The following is a 27,450-nucleotide window of genomic DNA, read 5'->3' as shown; positions in this document are numbered from 1 at the left end:
ACTAAAAATACAATAATTAGCCAAGTGTGGTTGCACATGCCTGTAGTCCCAGCTACTCAGGAGACTGAGGCAGGAGAATCCCTTGAACCCAGGAGGTAGAGGTCGCAGTGAGCCGAGGTGGTGCCACTGCACTCCAGCCTGGGCAACGGAGCGAGACTCTGTCTCAAAAAAAAAAAAGATATCCTACAAGCGGTCACATTCATGCCTGTATTCATAATATGTCTGACATGTTTCCCTAGCCACTCATTAAATTTGCTGTATCTCTAACTTAAAGTTGTAATTTCTTGCTGAAGACCTCTCCAAATAAAAATGTCTATAATAAATAACAATGTAACTAAAAGAAACCAATCCCCTTCGCCCAGATAGAAAATGAGTAAGAGAATGGCCTTAGCTAAGTATTTCTTAGAGACCTTACAAAGCAAAACTCAAATATGGCCTTTGGTTAACTAATGGCCTTTCAAAGGCTATAACCAACTTAATACAAGGTCTTTTTGTTATGCCTTACAGACCAATTGCACTCTGTTGGTGAGACGCAGACTTCATAGTAAGGCAGCTGGAAAACATCTCTTTAACATGGATTCATGGCAGGATTTTTCCAATTCCAATAATGTACCTCGTCCTTTAAAAGAAAAACAATATTCTTGGACCTCTACTGTTGACCTAGATTTTTTTTTGTTTTACTAAATATATACTTAATATATAAAAGGTATACTTAATGCATAAAAAGGCATGAACTCTGTAGGTGCTATTAATACCCTTGTTTATTGGCTATTCTCCCATCCTAATTCTTCCTAATCACATTTTAATTTCCTTTTGGTGAATTACCTCTCCCCAGTTGGGCACAGCCAAAGTAACCCATACAGAAGCCAAGGGGTATCAGGACATTGTTATATCTTTCCTCTCAGTGACCTGTACAGTCAAAGGTTGGATACATGACCTAATCTTGGCCAGTTGGACTGTCTCCAAGAAGATTTTTGAGTGGAGAAAACACTTCACTTAGCTGGCAGCATATGTTGGCCAAATGGTACCTGTTGCTGTGGTTCTTTGTCTCAGTTCTTTGTCTTGAACCTGAACCTGGTTCTCCTGCCCTCCTATTGTACTCTGAACTATCTAAAATCCTACTAATAAGTTAGTCAGGCTGGGCGCAGAGGCTCAAGCCTATAATCCTAGCACTTTGGGAGGCCAAGGCAGGCGGATCACCCGAGGTCGGGAGCTCAAGACCAGCCTGACCAACATGGAGAAACCCTGTCTCTACTAAAAATACAAAATTAGCCAGGCATGGTGGCACATGCCTATAATCCCAGCTACTAGGGAGGCTAGGGCAGAAGAATCACTTGAACCTGGGAGGCGGAGGTTGCAGTGAGCTGAGATCACGCCACTGCACTCCAGCCTGGGCAACAAGAGCAAAACTCTGTCTCAAATAAATAAATAAATAATAAGTTAGCCAGATCTCCCAGCTACATGAAGACAAAAAGAAAGCACAAGATTCTATAAGAGATTATATAGTAAGTTACTATTTGTGAAAAAAAAAAAAGGCCAGAAGCAGTGGCTCACGCCTGTAATCCCAGCACTTTGGGAGGCCAAGGTGGGCAAATCACCAGGTCAGGAGTTTGAGACCAGCCTGGCCAACATGGTGAAACCCCATCTCTACTAAAAATACAAAAAAATAGCCGGGCATGGTGGCGTGCGCCTGTAATCCCAGCTACTTGGGAGGTTGAGGCAGCAGAATTGCTTGAACCCGGGAGGCAGAGATTGCAGTGAGCCAAGATTGCACCACTGCACTCCAGGCTGAGCAACAGACCGAGACTCTGTCTCAAAAAAAAAAAAAAAAAAAAGAAAGGAAAGAAAGAAAGAAAGAAAAGAAAAAGAAAGAAGGAAGGAAGGGAGGGAGGGAGAGAGGGGAAGGGGAAGGGGAAGGGGAAGGGAAAGGGAAAAGGAAAGGAAGGAAGGAAAGAAAAAGGAAAGAAAGGAAGGAAGGAAGAAAGAAAGAAAAAGCCGGGCGTGGTGGCTCACGCCTATAATCCCAGCACTTTGGGAGGCCAAGGCGGGCAGATCACGAGGTCAGGAGTTCGAGACCAGCCTGATCAAGATGGTGAAACCCTGTCCCTACTAAAAACAAAAAAATTAGCCAGGCATGATGGCTAACGCCTGTAATCCCAGCTACTCAGGAGGCTGAGGCAGGAGAATTGCTTGAACCCGGGAGGCAGAGTTCACAGTGAGCCGGGATTGTGCCCCTGCACTCCAGCCTGGGAGACAGAGTAAGATTCCGTCTCAAAAAAAAAAGAAAAATATTTGCACAAAATATCTAGGGGTAAGGACCTGGGAGACAGAGGACTAGGAGGTAGGAGGAGCAAGAAAGACTTCTCATTGTATACCTATTTATTACTTTTCATTTTTTGGAAGCATGTGAACATGTCATCTATTCAAATATTGAAATTTAAAAAATAAAGGCATCAGTAAATGAGAAAACCAATAATAAATGCTAAGCAGATAGTTTTAAGAGTGGCTACTTACACTGGGTATCCAGGAAAGACCTCTGAGGGAGTAGCATTTAAGCTGAGCTCTGAATGATAAGAAATTAGCTATACCACAATCCTATTAAAGAACAAACCAACGGAATAGCTAACAAAGGTCATAAGGTGGGAAAGAACTGTGCCAATATGTACAAAGCAACATAGATATTAGATTGTGTAGGAATTTGTAAATCATAGAAAGGACCTTAGGTTTTTTTGTTTATTTGGTTGGTCTTTTTTTTTTTTTTTGACATGAAGTCTCTTGTCCCCCAGGCTGGAGTGCAGTGGCGTGATCTCGGCTCACTGCAACCTCTGCCTTCCAGGTTCAAGCGATTCTGCTGCCTCAGCCTCCCAAGTAGCTGGGATTACAGGCGCCTGCCACCACACCCAGCTAGTTTTTATGTTTTTAGTAGAGACAGGGTTTCACTACATTGGCTGGGCTGGTCTCAAACTCCTGACATGTGATCCACCTGGCCTCGGCCTCCCAAAGTGCTGGGATTACAGGCGTGAGCCACTGCACCCAGCCGGACTTTAGGTTTTAAAACTAACTGCAACTTGAAGCCAATGGATGGTTTTAAGAAAAGGAGTAAGGCCAGGTGCCGTGGCTCATGCCTGTAATCCCAGCACTTTGGGAGGCCAAGGTGGGTGGACCACCTGAGATCATGAGTTTGACACCTGAGATCATGAGTTCGAGACCAGCATGACCAACATAGTGAAACCTCATCCCTACTAAAAATACAAAATTGGCTGGCCGTGGTAGCACATGCCTGTAATCCCAGCAACTTGGGAGGCTGAGGCAGGAGAATCACTTGAACCCAGGAGGCAGAGGTTGCAGTGAGGGAAGATCGCACCATTGCACTCCAGCCTGGGCAATAAGAGTGAAACTCCATCTCAAAAAAGAAAAAAAAAAAAAGAAGAAGGGGAGTAAAGGCCAGGTGCAGTGGCTCACGCCTGTAATTCCAACACTTTGGGAGGCTGAGGCAGGCGGATCATGAGGTCAGGAGTTCGAGACCAGCCTGGCTAACACCGTGAAACCCTGTCTCTACTAAAAATATAAAAAATTAGCCAGGTGTGGTGGCACGTGCCTGTAATCCCAGCTCCTTGGGAGGCTGAGGCAGGAGAATTGCTTGAAACCAGGAGGTGGAAGTTGCAGTGAGCCAAGATCACGCCATTGTACTCCAGCCTGGGTGACAGAGCAAGACTCTTTCAAAATAAAAGAAAGAAAGAAAAGAAAACAGAAAAGAAAAGAAAAAAGAAAGGGAATAGCTAGATCTGAATTATCTTTATAAAAGATCATCCTGGCATCTGAGTGGATGATGGACTACAGAGAGTCAGAAGAGGATGTAAGGAAACCAATTAGGAGGGTGTTTGAGTGTCCAATGAGAGATGATGGTAGCAGAGAACATGGTATGAAGTAGTTGAATTGGGGATTATTTAGAAAGTGGAGTTTATATGAATTACTGCTGGATAGGATGTAGAGTTAATGGAAAGAGGAGTCAAGGATGGTCTTTAGATTTTTTATAAGAAACTGAGTAGATGGTGATAAATCATAAATCAGACTTAGGAAGACAGGGAAGGGGTAGGTATTAGGGGTAAATTAGAGCTGCCTATCAAGCTTCCGGGAGGAAATGTCACTGCATGCACCGGCTAGATTGAGGGGAGATTCAAGCAAGGCTGAAAGTTAGATTTGTGGCTCATTGATGATCACTCGAGCCCAGGATTGGATAGGCTACCTAGAGATATTGTGTAAAGAAAGAAAAGAAGGGGCCTCAGCACTGATCCTGGCATGCCATGTGTAGGAGTATTTTTTTCTTTTCTTTTTTTTTCTTGTTTGAGATAGAGTTTCACTCTTGTTGCCCAGGCTGGATTGCAATGGCACAATCTCGGCTCACTGCAACCACCGCCTCCCAGGTTCAAGCAATTCTCCTGCCTCAGACTCCTGAGTAGCTGGGATTACAGGCATGTGCCACCACGCCCAGCTAATTTTTGGTATTTTTAGTAGAGACAGGGTTTCTCCATGTTGATCAGGCTGGTCTCGAACTCCTGACCTCAGGTGATCCACCCGCCTCAGCCTCCGAAAGTGCTGGGATTACAGGCATGAGCCACTGTGCCCAGGTTTTCTTTTTTTTGAAACAGCTTTGACTAGGCAAGATGGCTCACATGCTGGTAATTCCAGCACTTTGGGATGCCAAAGAGGGAAGGATAGCTTGAGCCCAGGAGTTCAAGACCAGATTGGGCAACATAGTGAGACCTTGTCTCTAAAAAAATAAAAAATAAATAAATAAATAAATAAAAGCCAGGCATAATGATGCACACCTGTGGTCCCAGCTACTTGAAGGCCAAGGCGGGAAGATTGCTTGAGGTCAGGAGATGGAGACCACCCTGGGCAATATAGTGAGAACTTGTCTCTACAAAAAAAATTTAAAAATTAGCCAAGCGTAGGCCGGGCGCGGTGGCTCACGCTTGTAATCCCAGCACTTTGGGAGGCCGAGGCGGGCGGATCACCTGAGGTCAGGAGATCGAGACCACGGTGAAACCCCGTCTCTACTAAAAATACAAAAAATTAGCCGGGCGTGGTGGCGGGTGCCTGTAGTCCCAGCTACTCGGAGAGGCTGAGGCAGGAGAATGGTGTGAACCCGGGAGGTGGAGCTTGCAGTGAGCCGAGATTGCGCCACTGCACTCCAGCCTGGGCGACAGAGCGAGACTCCGTCTCAAAAAAAAAAAAAAAAAAAAAAATTAGCCAAGCGTGATGGCAAGTGCCTGTAGTCCCAGCTACTCAGGAGGCTGAGGTGGGAGGATTGCTTGAGCCCAGGAGGTTGAGGCTGCAGTGAGCCAAAATTACAACACTGCATTCCAGCCTGGGCAACAGGGCAAGACACTGTCTCCAGAAAAAAAAAAAAAAAAAAAAAAAAAAAGGTTGGATCTGCTGGCTCACACTTGTAATCCCAGCATTTTGGGAGGCCGAGGCGGGTAGATCACCTGAGGTCAGAAGTTCGAGACCAAAAAATAATAATAATGATAAATAAATAAATAAATAAATAAATAAATAAAAAAATAAAAGAAAAAAACAAAAAAAGAGTTCATGACCAGCCTGGCCAACATGGTGACATGGTAAAACCCTGTCTCTACTAAAAATACAAAAGTTAGCCAGGGGCTGGGCACAGTAGCTCATGCCTGTAATTCTAGCACTTTGAGAGGCTGAGGTGGGTGAACCACTTGAGGTCAGGAGTTTGAGACCAGCCTGGCCAACATGATGAAACCCCGTCTCTACTAAAAATACAAAAATTAGCCAGGCATGGTGATGCATGCCTGTAGTCCCAGCTATTTGGGAGGCTGAGGCAGGGGAATTGCTTGAACCCAGGAGGTGGAGGTTACAGTGAGCCAAGATCAAGCCACTGCACTCCAGCCTGGGCTGCAGAGCGAGACTCCATCTCAAAAAAAAAAAAAAAAAAAAAAAAAAGCCAAGCGTGGTGGCACACACCTGTAATCCCAGCTATTCAGGAGGCTGAGGCACAAGAATGGCTTGAACCCAGGAGGTGAAGGTTGCAGTGAGCTGAGATCGAACCACTGCACTCCTGCCTGGGCAACAGAGAGAGACTCTGTCTCAAAAATAAATAATTAAATAAATAAACCTGCCAATGGCTTCTATGACCCAAAGATGAGATGCCCCGGCCACCTCTAAAATCTCCTAGAAGCTGATGTAACTATGAGAATTAAAGAGGACCCAAAACTGACTGAGATCAAATTTTCTGCTAGTCTTGCAAGATGGAAGTAGAGGAAGAATATACATTCTCTTCAGGATGCTGGACTGAGCGCATTATTTTTTTCTCCCTTTACACTAAAAGGAAAGTAAAAGAATAAAAAGGTTAATACAGCAAAACATAATTGAGAATGGGAAGGGCTAATAATGATCCATGTTAGTGAATAAGAAATTTCAAGAAATTTCTTGGCCAGGTGTGGTGGCTTATGCTTGTAAAACCAGCACTTTGAGAGGCTTAGGCAGGCAGATCGCTTGAGGTCAGGAGTTCGAAACCAGCCTGGCCAACATGGCAAAACCTCTACTAAAAATGCAAGAAGTAGCCAGGCGTGGCGGTGCACACCTGTAATCCCAGCTACTAGGGAGGCTGAGGCAGGAGAATCGCTGGAACCTGGGAAGCAGAGGTTGCAGTGAGCCAAAATCGTGCCACTGCACTCTAGCCTGTGCAACAGAGCAAGACTCTGTCTCAAAAAAAAAAAAAAAAAAAAATAGAAGAAGAAGAAGAGAGACTAAAATGCAGAGACTGCGAGACTGCCCTTCAAAATGGAAGAGGGAGGCAGAATTGGGTTCTCTGCTTCAGAGTCACAGGCTGCAATCCAGGTGTTAGCCAGGGCTGGGTTCTCCTCAGAGGCTCTAGCAGGGAAGGATCCAATTTCAGGCTCCCTCGGCTTGGTAGAATTCATTTGCTTTCAGCTGTAGGATTCATAGTAGATTGCTTCCTCGAAGCCAGGAAGAAAGACAGAGACCCACAGAGAGAGAGAGGCAGGCTCTAGTGCCAGGCAGCTAACAAGACAGTCTTATAAACATGTAATCATAGGAATGACATCCCATTATTTTTATCATTGTCTATTGGTTAGCAGCAAGTCACAGACCCTGCCCACACTCAAGGAAAAGGGATTAGGGGATTATACGGGGCTGAATACCTGGAGGCAGGGGTCATGGGCCACCTTAAAGTCTGTCTCAAGTGGGTATTGTTTTGTTTTCTTTCATTTTGGCAGTGATAAGGAAGAGGGTATCAAAAGGTAGGGGCAGCTGCCTGTACATTGGATGAAAATATGCTGAAATTGATGGGGACGAGTCCAGTCTAACTCCACCCCAACTCTGACTTCAGTCATTCCAAAGAAAGAGATACGGAGATTGGAGCTAATTCCTCACCATTTTATAACTTAACTGCCTGCAGAGCACTCTGTAGATCTAATGCACAATACAAAAAGATGAAACAATAGAATGCAGAAGGCTGGGCGAGATGGCTCACGCCTGCAATCCCAGCCCTTTGGGAGGCCAAGGCCAGCGATCGCTTTGAGCCCAGGAGTTCGAGACCAGGCTGGGCAACACGATGAAATCCCGTCTCTACCAAAAAAAAAAAAAAAAAATTAGGCATGGTGGAACATGCCTGTAGTCCCAGCTACTAGGGAGTCTGAAGCTGGAGAATGGCTTGAACCTGGGAGGCAGAGGTTGCAGAGAACTAAGATCATGCCACTTCACTACAGCCTGGGCAATGGAGTGAGTCCCTGTCTCAAAAAAAAAAAATAAAAAATAAATAAAATTAAAAAAAATTTTAAAAAAGGCCGGGTGTGGTGGCTCACGCCTGTAATCCCACCACTTTGGGAGGCTGAGGCAGGCAGATCACCTGTCAGGAGTTCAAAACCAGCCTGACCAACACGGCGAAATCCCATCTCTACTAAAAATACAAAAATTAGCTGGGTATGCTGGTGCGTGCCTGTAATCCCAGCTACACGGGAAGCTGAGAAATAGAATTGCTTGAACGCGGGAGGTGGAGGTTGCAGTGAGCCAAGATCATGCCACTTCACTCCAGCCTGGGTGACAGAGTGAGACTCCATCTGAAAAAAAAAATGCAAAAGAGGTTTCGGTTGTATTGGATTGGACTCTTGTGTTTGTGATCAAGGAAGTTACAGCAAACGGGTAAGAGTTCAGAAAATTTTGGGGGGATCCGAGATAAGGTGGAGGAAGCCACAGGTTCCAGACGTTAGATGCAAAAATGAAGGGTGATAGGGTTTAGATATTTTTTCCCTCCAAATCTCATGTTGAAATGTAATCTCCAGTGTTGAAGGTAGAGCCTAGTGTGGGAGGTGATTCTATCATAGGGGTGGATCCCTCATTAATAGTTTGACCATCCTCTTGGTGATAAGTTAGTTTTCCCTCAGTTCACGGGAGATCCAGTTATTTAAAAGTATGTGGCACCTCCCCACTAGCTTTCTCTTGCTCTGGCTTTTGCCATGTGACACAACTGCTCCCCTTTCACCCTCCACCACAACTGTAAGTTTGCTGAGGCCCTCACCAGAAGGATATGCCAGCACCATGCTTCTTGTACTGTCCAGAACCGTGAATGAATTAAATTTATTTTCTTTAGAAATTACCCAGCCTCAAGTATTTATTTATTTTTATTTTTTATTTTTTTGAGATGAAGTCTTGCTCAATCACCTAGGCTGGAGTGCAGTGGCGTGATCTCGGCTCACTGCAACCTCCGCCTCCCTGGTTCAAGCCATTCTCCTGCCTCAGTCTCTCAAGTAGCTGGGACTACAGATGCGCGCCACCATGCCTGGCTAATTTTGTATTTTTAGTAGAGATGGGGTTTCGCCATGTTAGCCAGGCTGGTGTCGAACTCCTGACCTCAGGTGATCGGCCTGCCTCAGCCTCTCAAAGTGCTGGGATGACAGGCGTGAGCCACCACACCCGGCCAAGTATTTCTTTGTAGCAACACAAGAACAGCCTAACACAGAGGGGATGGGTCCTAGACCATTATTTAGAGTCATCCCATTCACCCCTTTCAGTTTCAGAACCCATCCAAAATAACCTCTCAGTGTTTTGCATTTTTTTTTTTTTTTGAGACAGAGTCTCGCTGTGACGCCCAGGCTGGAGTACAATGGCGCAATCTTGGCTCACTGCAACCTCCACCTCCTGGGTTCAAGGGATTCTCCTGCCCCAGCCTCCTGAGTAGCTGGGACTACAGGCGAGAGCCACCATGCCCAGCCAATTTTTGCATTTTTAGTAGAGATGGGGTTTCACCATATTGGCCAGGCTGGTCTCGAACTCCTGACCTCAAGTGATCTGCCTGCCTGGGCCTCCCAAAGTGCTGGAATTACAGGTGTGAGCCACTACACTCGGCTATTTGTTTTTTTTTTTTATACTTAGCATAATTATTTTGAGATTCATACATGTTGTTGCATAGATCCTCCATTCACTCCCTTTTATCGTGGAGGAGAATTCCGTCTATGAATATATCACAATTTACTCATTCATCTTTTGATAGCCATTTGAATTGTTTCCTGTTTGGGGTTTATCAAAAGTAAAATTACTGGCCAGGTACGGTGGCTCATGCCTGTAATCCTAACACTTTGGGAGGCCAAAGTGGGAGGATCGCTTGAGCCCAAAAGTTCAAGACCAGCCTTGACCCCTCCTGGGGTCCCTCACCCTCACCCACAGCTCTACCCTGGTGAGGCAGCTGGTGGGGGAGTTGTATCTGGATCCCCAGTGGGTCCCAAGGGGTTAGGGGCTGCCTCATCCATTGGGGCCCCTGGTGGGAATAAGCAGCACCCCGCATGCACTACCCCCATTTCAGTATCAAGCTCGGGTTGGTGGTGCTCCCCCAACAAAGATGTCTAACACTCCAATGGGTGATGGGAACCTATCCTCTGCTTCACCACCAACCACCTTCCCCCATGTGGCACCAAACCTGCCTCCCCCATCTGCCCAAGCCCCCTCAACAATGCATCAGCAGCTGGGCATGGTGGCTCGCGACTGTAGTCCCAACACTTTGGGAGGACAACACAGGAGGATCACTTGAGGTCAGTAGTTCAAGACCAGCCTGGCCAACATGGTGAAACCCCGCCTCTACTAAAAATATAAAAATAGCCAGGCATGGTGGTTGGTGCGCATTTGTAGTCCCAGCTACTCGGGAGACTGAGGCAGGAGAATCGCTTGAACCCAGGAGGCAGAGGCTGCAGTGAGCCAAGATAGTGCCACTGCACTCCAGCCTGAGATACAAATCTAGAATCCATCTCACGGAAAGCAAAACAAAAAACCCCAACACATTAGCTTCTCCTCCAGGTCCTGGGCCCCTGCCCTGTGGCACAGGGAGAGAGCATCTGTCCTCTCCCTGTGCCATGGGGCAGGGAGTGGGAGGGTTTCCTCCTGGCCCAGAGAAGGACTTGACTCTGGCTCCCTCAGCCCACCCTCTGCCCCTGCTCCCTGCTTCCTCCTCTTCCGCCCCACTGAGGTTTCTTTATTCATGCTCTAGTAGCAGCTCTGCGGCAGCCTCCTCTTCCAGTTCTTCCTCCTCTTCCTCTGCCTCCCAGTACCCCGCTTCCCAGGCATTGCCCAGGTATCCCCACTCCTTCCCTCTTTCAACAAGCCTCTCTGTCCCCAATCAGCCCCCAAGTATACTCAATCTTCTCTTCCAGCCCAGGCTGTGTGGATCCAGGGTCCCCCACAACCTCCTCCCTATGGCGGCCTCTTAGGCTTCCTCCTTCTCCTGGAGGCCAATCCACTGCCCACATCACCCCCAACACATCACCATCACCACCAGCAGCAACACTGTGGAAGCTCCGGGCCCCCTCCACCTGCAGCATTTCCCCACATCTGGAGAGCTATAGCCCCATACCATGCACACTCTTTTTTTTTTTTGAGACGGAGTTTCACTTTTGTCACCCAGGTTGGAATGCAGTAGTGGCACTATCTTGGCTCACTGCAACCTCCGCCTCCTGGGTTCAAGTGATTCTTCTGCCTCAGCCTCCCAAGTTCCTGGGATTACAGGCGCTCACCACCACGAGCAGCTAATTTTTGTATTTTTAGTAAAGACAGGGTTTCACCATGTTGGCCAGGCTGGTCATGAACTCCTGACCTCAGGTGATCCACCCGCCTCGGCCTCCCAAAGTGCTGGGATTACAGGCGTGAGCCACAGCTCCCGGCTAATGCATACTCTTATGCCACGTGTTCCTCCCTGGGGTCTCTTTGGCTCTACTCATCGGGGCCAGCATACCTGGCCCCATCTCACAGTCAGATGTCCTACAGCCAAGCAGGCCCCAATTGCCCCCTACCTCCCGCCATCTCTTCTTCTAACTCTTTTTTTTTCCTCCTCTCAAGGGTCCTACCCACTTTCACACACCTCCCAGGGCCCCTACCTCTTCCTGCTGGTGCCTACGGGCACCACCTCCTTGGCTGCCCTTTCCACTGCCATTGCTATTGTGGCTTCCTCACCGGCAGACTACAAAACACTCTACTTACCTGGGCCCACACCATAGGGAGAGAAAGCTGCATCCCCAAGGACTAGAAGACAGACCACACAGATACAAGCCAGGGTGCCTCTCTCCATCTGAAGGGGACCCCATTGGGTCAAGCCAGTCTTGCCCACTGTGGGACCTGCCACCTGTGAGCCCTCAGGTGTCATCTCTGCCACCACCACCTGTGGCCCCTGCCTCAGGGTTACCCCTAAGCACCAGCCAGATCAAACAGGAGCTTGCTGAGGAGTATGAGACCACTAAGAGCCCAGTGCCCCCAGCCTGCAGCCCCCACCTCCTCCTAAGGTGGTAGTCCTTTCCAGCCATGCCAGTCAGTCAGCCAGGTGAGTGGGTACGGGACGGTGAGCCTGGAAGGGGGTTATGAAGGGGCGACAGAGAGTGGCACAAGAGGGGCCTTCTGTTTATGTGGTGGTTTTTGTTATTGTTGTTGCGTTTTTTTTTTTCTTTTTTGAGAGTGGGTTTCGCTCTTGTTGCCCAGGCTGGAGTGCAATGGCGCAATCTTGGCCCACTGCAACCTCCGCCTCCCGGGTTCAAGCGATTCTGCTGCCTCAGCCTCTCGAGTAGCTAGGATTACAGGCATGGCTAACTTTGTATTTCTAGTAGAGACAGGGTTTCTCCATGTTGATCAGGCTGGTCTTGAACTCCCGACCTCAGGTGATCCACCCACCTCAGCCTCCCAAAGTGCTGGGATTACAGTCATGAGCCACCATGCTCGGCCTATGTGGTGTTTTTTATCTGATTTTTTATTGAGACAGGGCCTTGCTCTGTCACCCAGGCTGGAGAGCAGTGGTGTGATCGTGGCTCACTGCAAGCTTGAACTCCTGGGCTCAAGCGATCTTCCCACCTCAGCCTACGTGCCTGGAGGTGGGATGACAGGCACATGCAGGAGCAACCGGCTAATTTTTTTATTTCTATTTTTTGTAGAGATGAAGTTTCTCCATGTTGCCCAGATGGTCTTGAACTCCTGGCCTCTGGTGATCTGCCTGCCTTGGCCTCCCAAAGTGCTGGGATTACAAGCATGAGCCACCACTCCCGGCCTATGTGGTGTTTCTTTTTCTTTTCTTTGTTTCTTTCTTTTTTTTTTTTTTTGAGAAGGAGTCTCGCTCTGTCGCCCAGGTTGGAGTGCAGTGGCATGATCTCGGCTCACTGCAAGCTCCGCCTCCCGGGTTCATGCCATTTTCCTGCCTCACCCTCCCGAGTAGCTGGGACTACAGGCGCCCGCCACCATGCCCAGCTAATTTTTGTGTTTTTAGTGGAGACGGGGTTTCATCATGTTAGCCAGGATTTTCTCGACCTCCTGACTTCGTGATCCCCCCACTTCGGCCTCCCAAAGTGCTGGGATTACAGGTATGAGCCACCGCGCCCAGCCCTACGTGATGTTTTGTAACCGCTAATGCTGTTTCAGTGAAAGGGATTTATAAACAGATGACTGGTTGCTTTAATTTCCTCTGGAAAAAACTTCTTTAAAATGTCATAATGCCAGGGCCCCTCACCCTGCCTTATCTTGCACCCCAAAGCCTTCCTGCTTCAGGCCTGAAGGCGGTTGATACCTGGGCTTTCCTACAACTCAAGGACTTTGCAGCCTGCACAGGGTCTGCTCTTTCTCTGTCGGTGACAGACAGGCTCTTAGCAGCTTCCAGACTGGCGACAATCTGGAAGGCCCCTCCTCTTCTACTCTCTGTCGCCCCTTTGTAATGCCCCTTCCAGGCCCACCCACTCATACCTGCCCACGTGGCCTACTGACTGGTATGGTTGGGCACCACTACCAATTTAGGAGGGGGCGAGGGCTGCAAGCTGGGAGCACTGGCCTCTAGGGGGTCTCATACTCCTCAGCCAGCTCCTGTTTGATCTGTCTGGCATGTATTTATTTATTTACTTATTTTATTTATTCCATTTTATTTTATTTTTATTTATTTATTTATTTATTTGAGACAGTCTCACTCTGTTGCCAGGCTGGAGTGCAGTGGCGCTCTGGGCTCAACCTCTGCTTCCCGGGTTCAAGCGATTCTCCTGCCTCAGCCTCCTGAGTAGCTGGGATTACAGGCAAGTGCCACCATGCCCAACTAATTTATTATTATTATTATTGAGATGAATGTTCGCTCTTGTTGCCCAGGCTGGAGCGCAATGGTGCAATCTCTGCTCTCTGCAACCTCTGCCTCCCAGGTTCATTCTCCTGCCTCAGCCTCCTGAGTAGCTGGGATTACAGGCGCCTGCCACCACGCCCGGCTAATTTTTGTATTTTTAGTAGAGATGGGGTTTCACCATGTTGGTCAGGCTGGTCTTGAACTCCTGACCTCAGGTGATCCACCTGCCTCAGCCTCCCAAAGTGCTGAGATTACAGGCGTGAGCCACCACGCCCAACTAACTTTTGTTAGTAGAGACGGGGTTTCATCATGTTGGCCAGGCTGGTCTCGAACTCCTGACCTCAGGTAATCCGCCTGCCTTGGCCTCACAAAGTGCTGGGATTACAGGCGTGAGCCCCTGTGCCATGTCCTGTGGGGCGTTTTGAAGCTGCAGCTGTGCCCCGTTAGCTGGGGTCCAGTGGTTACAGGCTGCTTTGGCCAGCAGCTGGCAGGATCTGAGCACATGCTGCCTCCGCCCCAGGTGGGTTCAAGAAACACCTGAGCGTGGCTTCAATGCGCAGGTGCAGCGACTTGTACTTAACGCCTCTGAAAGGTGCCACGTGGGCCAAGAAGTGGGTGGACCCAGTGGAGGAGATGCAGTGACAGGAGGAGTAGAGTGCCCAGGAAGAGATGGGGAGGATCAGTGGGAACTTGAGGAGCAGGGGCCAAAGTGCCATGAGGTGAGTGCCTCAAGAGATGTGCCTAACTTGGCCGGGCATCATGGCTCATGCCCGTAATCCCAGCATTTTGGGAAGCTGAGGTGGGTGGATCACCTGAGGTCAGGAGTTCGAGATCAGCCTGACCAGTATGGTGAAACCCTGTCTCTACTAAAAATACAAAAATTAGTCGGGCATGGTGGGACATGCCTGTAGTCCCAGCTACTCTGGAGGCTGAGGCAAGAGAATCGCTTGAACCCGAGAGGCAGAGGTTGCAGTGAGCCAAGATCGTGCCACTGCACTCCAGCCTGGGCAACAGAGCGAGACTCCATCTCAAAATAAATAAATAAATAAATAAACAAACAAATAAAAGAGATGTGCCTAACTTAAAAAAAAAAAAAAAGCCAAGCTGTTTTCCAGAATGTTTGTGCCATGTTACATTCCCAACAACATGAGAGGTCCGAACAATATGAGTATTCCAGTTCCTCCAAATCCTTGCCAACACTTAATATGGTCAATCTTCTTACTTTTTAATTTTCATTTTATTTTCAGACAGGGTCTCAGTCTGTCACCCAGGCTGGAGTGCAGTGTCACAATCACAGCTCACTGCAGCCTTGACCTTCTGAGCTCAAGTGATCCTTTCTCTTCAGCCACCTGAGTAGCTGGAACTACAGGCTCATGCCAACCATGCCTGGCTAATATATATATATATTATATAATATATAATATATTATATATAACACATATATTTTATATATAACATACAATATATTATATATAACATAATATAAATAAAATATAATATATAATATAATAAATAAATATTATATTATATATTATAATATATATTATAATATATATTATATTATATAATATAATATATATTATATTATATATTATAATATATAATATACTATATCATATTATATTATACTACATTATATATAATATATAATATATAATATAGTATAATATAGTATATTATATATTGTATATATTTTTTATTTTTTGTAGAGTATATTATATATATTTATAGAAATATATATATATTTATAGAGAATATATAGAAATATATATATTTATAAAGAATATATAGAAATATATATTTTTATAATATAAAAATATAAAATATAAAAATATATATATTTTTTGTACAGAAGGGGTCTCTATGTTGCCCAGGCTGGTCTCCAACTCCCGAGCTCAAGTGAACCTCCCAAAGTGTGGAGATTACAGGCATGAGCCACCGTGCCTGGCCTTTTGGTGAAATTTTGAGTCAAAAAAATTTTTTTTGAGACAAGTTCTGGCTCTGTTGTCCCAGCTGGACTGCAGTGGTGTGATCTCGGCTCACTGCAGCCTCTGCCTCCTGGGTTCAAGCAATCCTCCCACCTCAGCCTCCTGAATAGCTGGGATTACAGGTCCGCGCCACCATGACCAGCTAATTTTTGTATTTTTAGTAGAGATGGGTTTCACTACATTGGCCAGGCTGGTCTCAAACTCCTGGCTCAAGTGATCCACCCGCCTTGGCCTCACAAAGTGCTGGGATTACATGCATGAGACACTATTCCTGGCTTTGACTCAAATCTTTTTGTCCATTTTTCTATTGGGGTTTTCTTTTTCTTATTATTCGGTTTTGAAGGTTCTTAAATATATTCTGGATGGAATGGGCTCATGGATATTTATGAAATCGTGCCCCCCAAGAGTTAAAGATACCAGTGACTGTTACCAAGCAAAAGGAGCTCGCTGCCCAGTGGTACAGAAGTCAAATCCTATGGCACTAGGTTTTTGAGAAGAAAAAAAAAAGCTTTATTGTGAGTCAGCCAATAAAGAGACAGCAGGCCAGCTCAAATTGGCCTCACTGTGCAATTCTTAAGTCAGTGCTTTTTAAACTTTTTACTGTATTTTATTTTTTAGAGACAGAGTCTCGCTTTTTTGCCCAGGCTGGAGTGCAGTGGCTTGATCTCAGCTCAGGTCACTGCAACGTCTGCCTCCCAGGTTCAAGCAATTCTCCTGCCTCAGCCTCCCCAGTAGCTGGGACTAAAGGTGCGTGCCACCATGCCTGGCTCTTTTTTGTATTTTTTTTTAGTACAGATGGAGTTTCACCATGCTGGCCAGGCTGGTCTTGAACTCCTGACTTCAAGTGATCCACCCACCTCTGCCTCCCAAAGTGCTGGGAGTAAAGGCATGAGCCACAACGCACAGCCTGCAAATGGGTTGTTTTTGTTTTATGTAATTATGTATTTATGTATTTATTTATTTATTTATGAGACAGAGTCTCGCTCTGTTGCCCAGGCTGGAGTGCAGTGGTTCAATCTCAGCTCACTGCAACCTCCGCCTCCCGGGTACCAGCAATTCTTCTGCCTCAGCCTCCCAAGTAGCTGGGATTACAGGTGCATGCCACCACACTCGGCTAATTTTTGTATTTTTAGTAAAGACGGGATTTCACCATATTGATCAGGCTGGTCTCGAACTCCCGACCTCATGATCCGCCCACCTCGGCCTTCCAAAGTGCGGGGATTACAGGTGTGAGCCACTGCACCCAGCCTCTACAAGTCGGTTTTTAAAGGAAAAAAGAAGAGGTAGTCCCTAAGTTGTTTACCAGTAATAATTTACATTAAAATAAAATAAGTTATTGATTGGCTATACATTATTTTATTTTATTTTTTGAGATACAGTCTCACTCTGTAGCCCGGGCTGGAGTGTAGTGGTGGTATCTGGGCTTACTGCAACCTCCACCTCCCAGGTTCAAGCAATTCTCCTGGCTCACCCTCCCAAGTAGTTGGTACTATAGGCACGCACCACCATGCCTGGCTAATTTTTGTATTTTTAGTAGAGACGAGGTTTCACCATATTGGCCAAGCTGGTCTCGAACTCCTGACCTGGTGATCCGCCCGCCTCAGCCTCCCAAAGTGTTGGGATTACAGGCATCAGCCACCGCACCTGGCCTATTTTTTCTTTTCTCACCAGCTAATGGAAAAGCGAGGGCTTTATTTATGTATTCATTTGCAGATGGAGTCTTGCTCTGTCCTCCAGGCTGGAGTGAAGCGGCACGATCTCGGCTCACTGTAGCCTCTGCCTCCCAGGTTCAAGCAATTTCTGCCTCAGCCTCTTGAGTAGCTGGTTTTACAGGCATCTGCCACCACACCCCACCCAGCTAATTTTTTTTTTTTTTTTTTTGAGACGTAGTCTAGTTGTGTCACCAGGCTGGAGTGCAGTGGCGTGATCTCGGCTCACTGCAACCTCTGCCTCCCAGGTTCAAATTATTCTCCTGCCTTAGCCTCCCAAGTAGCTGTGATTACAGGCACACAGCACCACGCCCAGCTAATTTTTGTTATTTTTAGTAGAGACGGGGCTTCACCCTGTTGGCCAGGATGGTCTCGATCTCTTGACCTTGTGATCCACCCGCCTCAGCCTCCCAAAGTACTTGGATTACAGGCGTGAGCCACCACACCTGGCCTTTTTTTCTTTTTTGAAACAGGGTCTCACTCTATTGCCCAGGTTGGAGTGCAGTGTTGAGATCTCAGCTCACTGCAACCTCTGTCTCCCCTGCTCAAGAGATTCTCCCAACTCAACCTCCTGAGTAGCTGGGACTGCAGGCACCTACCACCACGCCTGGCTAATTTTTGTATTTTTTTAGAGACAGGTTTCACCACATTGCCCAGGCTAGTCTTGAACTCTTGAGCTCAAGTGATCTGCTTGCCTCGGCCTCCCAAAATGCTGGGATTATAGGTGTGAGCCACTGTGCCCTGCTGAGGAGAGTCTTTATTTGGGATCCATGGATTCCTTTGAGGCCTATTCACGGGCTTCAAAGGATTAATCAGTCCTTGAAATCATATGCAAAATTTGTGTGTAGGTAGATAGCTTTTATCAGATTTCCAATGTGGTTTTTAATTCCCTCTTCCAAAGAAAAAACAATCACTGTAATATCTAGTTTCTAGTTTCAAGGAGTGAACTATCAAAGTATAAAGCAGTAGAGACATCCAGCAGGATACTGACTGTGTCCATTTAATATGACAATTAGAAGGTCACTTCTTGGAAGAGCCATTTGACTTTGCTCCCTCAATTTCCTTTCCACTTCACCTCACTTCAGTCTGGTTTTGGAATGCTAACACTCACTCTACCCAAACTGCTCTCGTTGTGGAGTCTGCGGTATCCACAAATGGGTTCTTTCTGCCTGCTGCACAAACAAAATCAGTTGACAGAAACCATGGCATTGCAGTAAAGAAAGTGTAATTGACGCGAGGCTGGCCATGCCATGTGGGAGACAGAGTTATTACTCAAATCCATCTCACCGAAGGCTCAGAGGTTAGGGGGTTTTTTCAGATAGTTTGACAGGTACGGGGGCCAGGGAATGGGGAGTGCTGATTGGTTGGGTCAGCTTGCACTGAGTTGGTTCGTGGATCCCCAGGTTGGTGAGTCAGGGTGGGGCCATCCACTTGTCATAAATGCAAAAACCTGAAAAGGCATCTCAAAAGGCCAATCTTAGGTTCCACAACAGTGATGTTATCTGCAGGAATGATTGGGGAAGATGCGAACTTGTGACCTGTGGAATAATGGGTGGTAATCATTTAACTACAATTACAACTTAGAAGAATTCAGGACCCTCTCATTCTCCTAACTTGGTGGCCTTTCATTTCGTTTTAAAAGGGCAATTTTGGGGAAGGGTTATTATCATTTAAACTATAAACTAAATTTCTCCCAAAGTTAGCTTGTCCTGTGCCCAGGAATGAGCAAAGACAGCCAGTCTGTGAGGCTAGAATCAAGATAGGGGTAAACCATGTCAGATTTCTCTTACTGTCAAAATTTTGCGAAGGCAGTTTCAACAGAAATTAACATGTCTAGGATAGTTGCTTTTTCTATTATTTTTTCTATCACTGCATTTACTTTCATTCTGCCTTATGCTTTAACTAGGTAATTTTTTTTTTTTTTGAGTTTTGTCAGCATCATCACTATATTCTTCTCTTTGACCACCGCATGCTGCCTACGTGGTAGACTCTGAATACGCATGGAACTGAACCTCTTACAGGATTTGTAACTCTTCTGTGGTACCTAGTAAACTGGAACACGGGCTTTCCCCGGACTGCTCTGTCACCCCAGGTTTCAGCACTGGGAAATCGCTGGGGCCCCCGCCCAGAGGCGGGGCTTGGGTGGGCTGACCACTCCTCTGGCCTCCAATACTATCGCTGACATTCTCGTCTATCTTCCAGCAGCCGTACCTCACTCCGGTGGAGGCGGGACTTCCTACAGCACTTCCGGCCAGAGCCTAAAGCTTCGCTGCTGGGCAGTTCGCTGGAGGGGCTGCTGCTTGGAACACCTGGAGTCTCCGCGGGCAGGTGAGCTTCAGAGGTTCGGGAAGCTTCCGGAGCGAGCATTCCTGGCCGGTGCGTCACCCTGCAGTGCTCTTGGCCTTTTCTTCCTTTCCTGGAATCTGCCCAGATTGCCAGAGCCGGGCGTTGCCTGCTCCGTGCGCTGGGAGACGGTCCAGCCGGCTGGGTTGGGGCCACCCTGCGCCTCCTGGAAGGCCTTATTTAGGAGTAGCCGCACGTGATCCCTAGCATTTTAAGCTTCTCTCAGAGAATTGGCATGTCACTTGGGAAGAGGTGAAAATGGTACAGGCGACCAACGACTTTTACAAGGTGTCACCTTAGAGGAACAGCCTCGTCCTTCCGAATCAGTTAACATTGGTGATGACAGAGAAATGACGTTAAATAGGTGGAGAGCACTTAAAGTAACTGTTTGTTTGTTCTTTTGAGACAGTCTTGCTTTGTCGCCCAGGCTGGAGTGCAGTGGCGGGATCTCGGCTCACTGCAACCTCTGCCTCCTGGGTTCAAGCGATTCTCCTGCCTCAGCCTCCCGAGTAGCTGGGATAACAGGCGCGTGCCACCACGCTCGGCTAATTTTTGTATTTTTAGTAGAGACAGGGTTTCTCCATGTTGGCCAGGCTGCTCTCGTACTCCTGACCTCAGGTGATCCACCCGCCTCGGCCTCCCAAAGTGCTGGGATTACAGGCGTGAGCCACCGCGCCTGGCCTAAAGTAACTATTTTTACTTGGTGTTTACTACCAAATGGGGACTGTTCTAAGTTGTGGGTGGATCCAAATGATGGTGTGACAGCCTTATCCTCAGAAAAGCAGTCCTGGCAGGAAGACAGGGTTAACAAATTGCCAAACTGTTAGAGAAGGTTAGTGGAGGTAGAGATGAAGAGAGAAGAGTTTTCTTTTCTCTGGCATTAATTTAGCCACGGCCGCTGTCTTTTGATATTTGCTTCAAAACGTTTTTCATATTCTTAAGTTTTAACTTTTCTGTATGCTCATATTTTATACACTGTTGTAAACAGCACATCTCTGGGTTTGTTTTTTTTTTTAAATCTAAGTGGACAGCCTGCTTTTTTTTTTTTTTTGATATGGAGTCTTGCTCTGTGGCCCAGGCTGGTGTGCAGTGGCCCAATCTCAGCTCACTGTAACCACGCCTCCCAGGTTCAAGCAGTTCTCCCACCTCAGCCTCCCGAGTAGCTGGGATGACAGGTACATGCCACCATGCCCAGCTAATTTTTTTTTTTTTTGTATTTGTAGTAGAGATGGGGTTTTGCCATGTTGGCCAGGCTGGTTTTGAATGCCTGACCTCAGGTGATCCACCTGCCTCAGCCTCCCAAAGTGCTGGGACTACAGGTATGAGCCACCATGCCTGTCCCAGCCTGCCTTTTGACTAGCAGGTTTATTGGATTTACATTCATTGTCACTACTGAAATATTTGTTTAGATCAAAATCTTTGGCATCATCCCTGATTAATCTCTTTCATATATATCAGCAAATCCTATGGACTCTCCACCTTTAAAAATCTATCCACACTCCCAAGCTCTTTTTTTTTTTTTTTTTTTTTTTGAGACAGAGTCTCACTCTGTCGCCCAGGCTGGAGTGGAGTGGCACGATCTCAGCTCACTGCGAGCTCCACCTCCCAGGTTCATGCCATTCTCCTGCCTCAGCCTCCCAAGTAGCTGGGACTACAGGCACCCGCCACAACACCCGGCTAGTTTTTTGTATTTTTAGTAGAGATGGGGTTTCACCATGTTAGCCAGGATGGTCTCGATCTCCTGACCTCGTGATCCACCCGCCTCGGCCTCCCAAAGTGCTGGGATTACAGGCGTGAGCCACCACGCCCGGCCACACTCCCAAGCTCTTATCACCTTCACTTGTTCAAGTTACATTGTCTCTCACTTGAATTACTGCAGTAGTTTCTGCTCTTTCCTCTTTTAGTCTGTTTGCATCACAGCATCTCGATTGATGCTTTAAAAAAAATCAGATTTATCTCTTTCCTCTCAAAAATCTTCCAAGGACTACACATTTCACCCAGAGTAAAAGCCAAAGTCGGCTGGGCGTGGTGGCTCACGCCTGTAATCCCAGCACTTTGGGAGGCCGACGGGGGTGGATCACGAGGTCAAGAGGTCGAAACCATCCTGGCCAACATGGGGAAACCCCATCTCTACTAAAAATACAAAAATTAGCCGGGCGTGGTGGTGCGTGCCTGTAATTTCAGCTACTCGGGAGGCTGAGGCAGAAGAATTGCTTGAACCTGGGAGGCGGAGGATGCAGTGAGCCGAGATCATGCTACTGCACTCCAGCCTGGCAATAGAGCAAGACTCTGTCTCAAAAAAAAAAAAAAAAAAAACAAAACAAAACAAAAAACAGTTGGGTGCGGTGGCTCAAGCCTGTAATCCTGGCACTTTGGGAGGCCAAGGCGGGTGGATTACCTGAGGTCAAGTGTTCAAGATCAGCCTGGCCAAAGTGGCGAAACCCCGTCTCTACTAAAAAATACAAAAAATTACCTGGGTGTGGTGGCGTGTGCCTGTAGTCCCAGCTACTAGGGAGGCTTAGGCAGGAGAATTGCTTGAACCCAGTGGGGTGGGGCAGGCACGGAGGTTGCAGTGAGCCAAGATCATGCCATTGTACTCCAGCCTGGGCAACAAGGGCAAAACTCTGTCTCAAAAAAAAAAAAAAAGCCGAAGTCTTTAGAGTGGATTATTCATTGAAGGTCCTATATGACCTAGCCCTGCTTCACTTCTGATCTCATGTCATTCTAGTCTCCTGTTTGCTCTACTGTATGGCCTCCTCAAGTGCATCCTAGCCACAGGATATTTGCACTTGCTATTCCTTTCCCTCATGTGTCCACATGGCTCAGTTCTTTACCTCTCTCATATTCTGGGGACTATTACCTTCTCAGTAAGGCCTTCTCTGACAAGCCACTGCCATCTTTAACATTTCCATTGCGCTCCTTATCCTTGTGCTTATCATTATATGACATGCCATGTGATAGAGTCATTTATCTGGTTTATTATGTTTTCTCTCACTGGCATAGAAGGTTTATGAGGGCAGGTATTTTTCTATTTTGTTTACTACTGTATCCTTTTTTTTTTTATTCTAAGATGGAGTCTTGCTCTGTTGCCCAGGCTGGAGTGCGGTGGTGGGATCTCGGCTCACTGCAAGCTCCGCCTCCTGGGTTCACACCAGTCTCCTGCCTCAGCCTCCCGAGTAGCTGGGACTACAGGTGCCCACTACCACGCCTGGCTAATTTTTTGTATTTTTAGTAGAGATGGGGTTTCACTGTGTTAGCCAGGATGGTCTCGATGTCTTGACCTCATGGTCCGCCCGCCTCGGCCTCCCAAAGTGCTGGGATTACAGGCGTGAGCCACCGTGCCCGCCCTAGAGATGTAGATTTCATCTTTTTAAAGAAGAATAACAAGTAGAGTCACTCCAACATTTAAGTGGGCTATCTTCATTAGCTAGCAAGTGTGTGTATTTTAAAAAGTCATTCCATCTTAACCAAGCCTTATTTAGCACCCAGATAGACCTAACTAAGAGCAACATGCCACTCACATTTAGTTGATTAGGAGAGGGCCCAGTGCAGGCCATTAGAGAGAACTTAACTAGGCAGCAGCTGACTGCAGGTTATTTTGACTGGATACTAAAATGGGACTGGGGGTGGGGGAGTGATCAAAGTGATTGTCCTAGTAACAGGCAATAAGGGTGCAGAGTGGGCCATTAACAGCATCAAGTAGGTCTAACATCAGGAAACAGGGACCCATTGGTTACTAGCTAGAAGAAGAGGGTAAAGACTTTGGAACTAAGGCATAGGTCACCAAGACATGGATCCAGTTTCTAGGTCTTCACGGAAGATCATGGTATCAAGAAAGACATTATTAGAAACGTTCAGAGACTAGACAGGATCATCAAAAATACTGACTTGAGGCTGGGCGCAGAGGTTCACACCTGTAATCCCAGCACTTTGGGAGGCCGAGATGGGTGAATCACCTGAGGTCAGGAGTTTGAGACCAGCCTGACCAATAAGGTGAAACCCCATCTCTACTAAAAAAAAAAAAATACAAAATTAGCTGGGCTTGGTGGCGCATACCTATAATCCCAGCTACTCAGGAGGCTGAGGCAGGAGAATCGCTTGAACCCGGGAGGCGGAGGTCGCAGTGAGCTGAGATGGTGCCATTGCACTCCAACCTGGGTAACAGAGCGAGACTCATCTTAAAACAAACAAACAAACAAACAAAAACACCTGACTTGACACAGAGACTGTTAATTACTGACCTTAGACCTTATACCTAATGATCTCATTGGTCCTGTCTGTGGGCGCAGCATACAGGTAGGAATGAAAAAAAAAATCGTTACTGGAGATTAAATAGGATCAAGCATGTGAAGGAATTCATGAGTTACTTACAGATGTTAGATTAATAATGAGAATGGCTTCCTTGTGTCTTCAATCCTCATTCCTGCTATTACACTCCCTGGTTTTACTTCCCATTGATGGCTGCCCCCTTCTCACCAAGCCATTCTCACTGTTAGCCTGATCTGCAGGGTGATATAATAGTACCCTTAAGCTGAGCCCCAGCTGGAAAGAGCCTCAGACTGATTATGGGGCCTTATGAGTTTCTGGGTTTAGATAATCCCTATACATTCTAGTTCATGGAGCCAAGATTTGGCCTAGTACTTTAATTTCTTGTAGGAGTGGAGTTCTGCAGTCATTTTATTAGTCCCTCTTCTTAGGGACTAGAGCTCTGAATCTGAGCACAGGTTTTTGGGTAGTGCTGTGTCTCTGGCCAGACCTCTTAGCTTAATAAAACAAATTCCCCATGCCTGGTCTGACCCGTATGTTGATCCTGCCATCACATCATCTAAACTGGCTGGTGCAGTGGTTCACACCTGTAATCCCAGCACTTGGAGGCCGAGGTGGGAAGATCACTTGAGGTCAGGAGTTTGAGACCAGCCTGGACAATATGTGAAATCCCGTCTCTACTAAAAATACAAAAATTAGCTGGGCCTGGTGGCGGCCGCCTGTAATCCCAGTTACTCAGGAGGCTGAGGCGGAAGAATCGCTTGAATCCAGGAGATGGAGGTTGCAGTGAGCTGAGATTGCACACCATTGCACTCCAGCATGAGTGACAGAGTGAGACTCCGTCTCAATTAAAAAAAAAATCATCTAAACTGCTTTGACTTTTCTCACCAATTTTGGGCTTGGAGATTATTTCTCTTTTGCTTTTCAACACTACTGGGCAGGTTTAGATCTGGATCCTGGCCCCCTTCCCAATGGCCCTGTCCTCCTTTATTTAAATAGACGAAATTCATCTCCATTTTGAAAGTAGGATTCTTTTCACAACAATTGGGAAAAATGATTTTTTTGGTTTGTTTGTTTTGTTTTTTGTGAGATGGCATCTTGCTCTGTCGCCAGGCTGGAGTGCAGTGGCTCGATCTTGGCTTACTGCAACCTCCACCTCCCGCATTCAAGTTATTCTCCTGCCTCAGACGGCCAAGTAGCTGGGACTACAGGCACGTACTACACGCCCAACTAATTTTTTTGTATTTTTAGTAGAGACGGGGTTTTACCCTGTTGGCCAGGATGGTCTCGATCTCTTGACCTTGTGATCCACCCACCTTGGCCTCCCAAGATGCTGGGATTACAGGCGTGGGCCACCGCGCCCAGCCTAATGTTACTGTTTTTACAAAATATTTGAGGACCTGATTGAGAGGACCTTATGCAGAAACTTAATAAACTTAAAATCATATAATGTGAGATTGAAATGCTTAGATTATTCTGTAATATGGAAATAGCAGGTCAAATGTAACAGACAACTCCAGTAACAGAGAAAATGTCTACCTATTCTTTTTTTTTTTTTTTTTTTTTTTTTTGAGATGGAGTCTTGCTCTGTCGCCCAGGCAGAAGTGCAATGGCTCGATCTTGGCTCACTGCAACCTCTGCCTCCCAGGTTCAAGCGATTCTCCTGCCTCAGCCTCCTGAGTAGCTGGGATTACAGGCACGCATCACCACGCCTGGCTAATTTTTGTATTTTTAGTAGAGACGGGGTTTCGCCATGTTGGTCAGTCTAGTCTTGAACTCCTGACCTTGTGATCCATCCGCCTCGGCCTCTCAAAGAGCTGGGATTACAGACATGAGCCACTGCTCCCCTTCCATCTACCTGTTCTTAAAATAAAAAAAACCATAAAGGTGGAGAGGTAATAATACGAAAGGCCTCAGATCTCTATATACCGATGGAGTTTGTGGGTAGTCAGTAATGTATTATAACCCCAGATGGCATGTAACAGCATATGTTTTTTCTTTTGTTTTGTGCACATATTATATATGGTAATATTAAAATAGAAAAATACTTTCTTCAATAGTTGTGTAACTTGTGGTCATTTAAAAATCCTTGTACTTCAACACTGTTATCTTTTATTTGTGTTTTTTTGTTTGTTTTTTTTGAGACAGGCTCTAGCTCTGTTGCCTAGGCTGGAGCAGAGTGGCATGATCTTGGCTTACTGCAGCCTTGATCTTCTGGGCTCACATGATCCTCCCACTTCAGCTTCCCAAGCAGCTGGGACTACAGGCGTGTGCCACAATGCCTGGCTAATTTTTGTATTTTTTTTGGTAGAGGTAACTTTCACTATGTTGCCCAGGCTGGTCTCGAATTCCTGGCCTCAGGTGATCTGCCTGCTTTGGCCTCCCAAAGCACTGAGGTTACAGGCATGAGCCAACCATGCCCAGCCAACACTGCTAGCTTTTTAAAATAGAAAGTGAGTTTTATTTAGGCCAGGTATGGTGGCTGATGTTTGTAATTCCAGCATTTTGGGAGACTGAGGCGGGTGGATCACTTGAGGTCAGGAGTTCGAGACCAGTCTGGCCAACATGGTGAAACACCGTCCCTACTAAAATTCAAAAATTAGCTGGGTGTGGTGGCGTGTGCGTGGTGGTATGTGTGCCTGTAATTCCAGTTACTAGGGAGGCTGTGGCAGGAGAATTGCTTGAACCCAGCAGGCAGAGGTTGCAGTTAGCAGAGATCGTGCCACTGCACTCCAGCCTGGGCAACAGAGCGAGACACAAAGATGAAGGTTTGGAAATTAACCATATTTGTGCTTGCGAAAAGAACACGGATTTTTAAGTCCTAGTCTCACAGGCTCACTCTGCAGCATCTGATACTGTTGCTTGATTATTCCTGCTTTAAACTCTGTCCCTTGGATTCCAAAGCATCAGGTAGCTGCTCTTCTTTTTTCTTTTCTGTTTTTTCTTTCTCTGACTTCTTAGAGATTTCTTCCTTCTTTCTTAACTATTATGTTTTTGCAGGATTCTGTCATTGATCCCCTTTTCTTTCTAGCTGATACCCTTTCATTCTCATCTACTTTCATGCTATCAGTTATAAACTCTGTGCTGACGACTCCTAAAAACACATTTTAGGCTGGGCGCGGTGGCTCACACCTGTAATCCCAGCACTTTGGGAGGCAGAGGAGGGTGGATCACCTGAGGTCAAAAGTTTGAGACCAGTCTGGCCAACATGGTGAAACCCCATCTCTACTAAAAATACAAAAAAATTAAACAGGCATGGTGGCGGGTGCTGTAGTCCCAGCTACTTGGGAGGCTGAGGCAGGGGAATTGCTTGAACCAGGGAGGTGGAGGTTGCAGTGAGCCGAGATCATGCCACTGCACTCCAGCCTGGGCAACAGAATGAGACACCATCTTAAAAAACAACAACAACGACAACAACAAAACACATTTCTAGCGCAAATATATCGTTTGAGCTAGAGACCCACATCCGTCATCACCCTCTATAGGCACTTTAAGTATACTGACTTCTCTCCCAAACTCGAACCTTCTCTTA

At 46.7% G+C, this 27,450-nt stretch overlaps 1 protein-coding gene and 1 pseudogene across 3 annotated transcripts in view; both read left to right on the top strand.

Moving 5' to 3' along the window:
- Positions 1–7,208: 7,208 nt before the first annotated feature.
- On the top strand, positions 7,209–11,531 carry LOC101178548 (annotated as a pseudogene).
- Positions 11,532–19,498: 7,967 nt separating this feature from the next.
- TBCE (tubulin folding cofactor E) overlaps positions 19,499–27,450 on the top strand; it is a 77,289-nt gene continuing 69,337 nt past the window's right edge. For 2 of the 3 annotated variants that reach the window (XM_003267281.4, XM_003267282.4), the window contains exon 1: positions 19,499–19,637. The gene's annotated coding sequence lies outside the window, so the exon portion shown is untranslated. Of the gene's footprint in view, positions 19,686–27,450 lie in introns of all 3 variants that reach the window. The other variant, XM_003267283.4, reaches the window with a different exon arrangement.

Source organism: Nomascus leucogenys, chromosome 5 (assembly GCF_006542625.1).
Source record: "Nomascus leucogenys isolate Asia chromosome 5, Asia_NLE_v1, whole genome shotgun sequence".
Taxonomy (NCBI): domain Eukaryota; kingdom Metazoa; phylum Chordata; class Mammalia; order Primates; family Hylobatidae; genus Nomascus; species Nomascus leucogenys.
The sequence above is the reverse complement of the archived record's forward strand: the minus strand, read 5'-3'. Positions and strand labels throughout refer to the sequence as shown.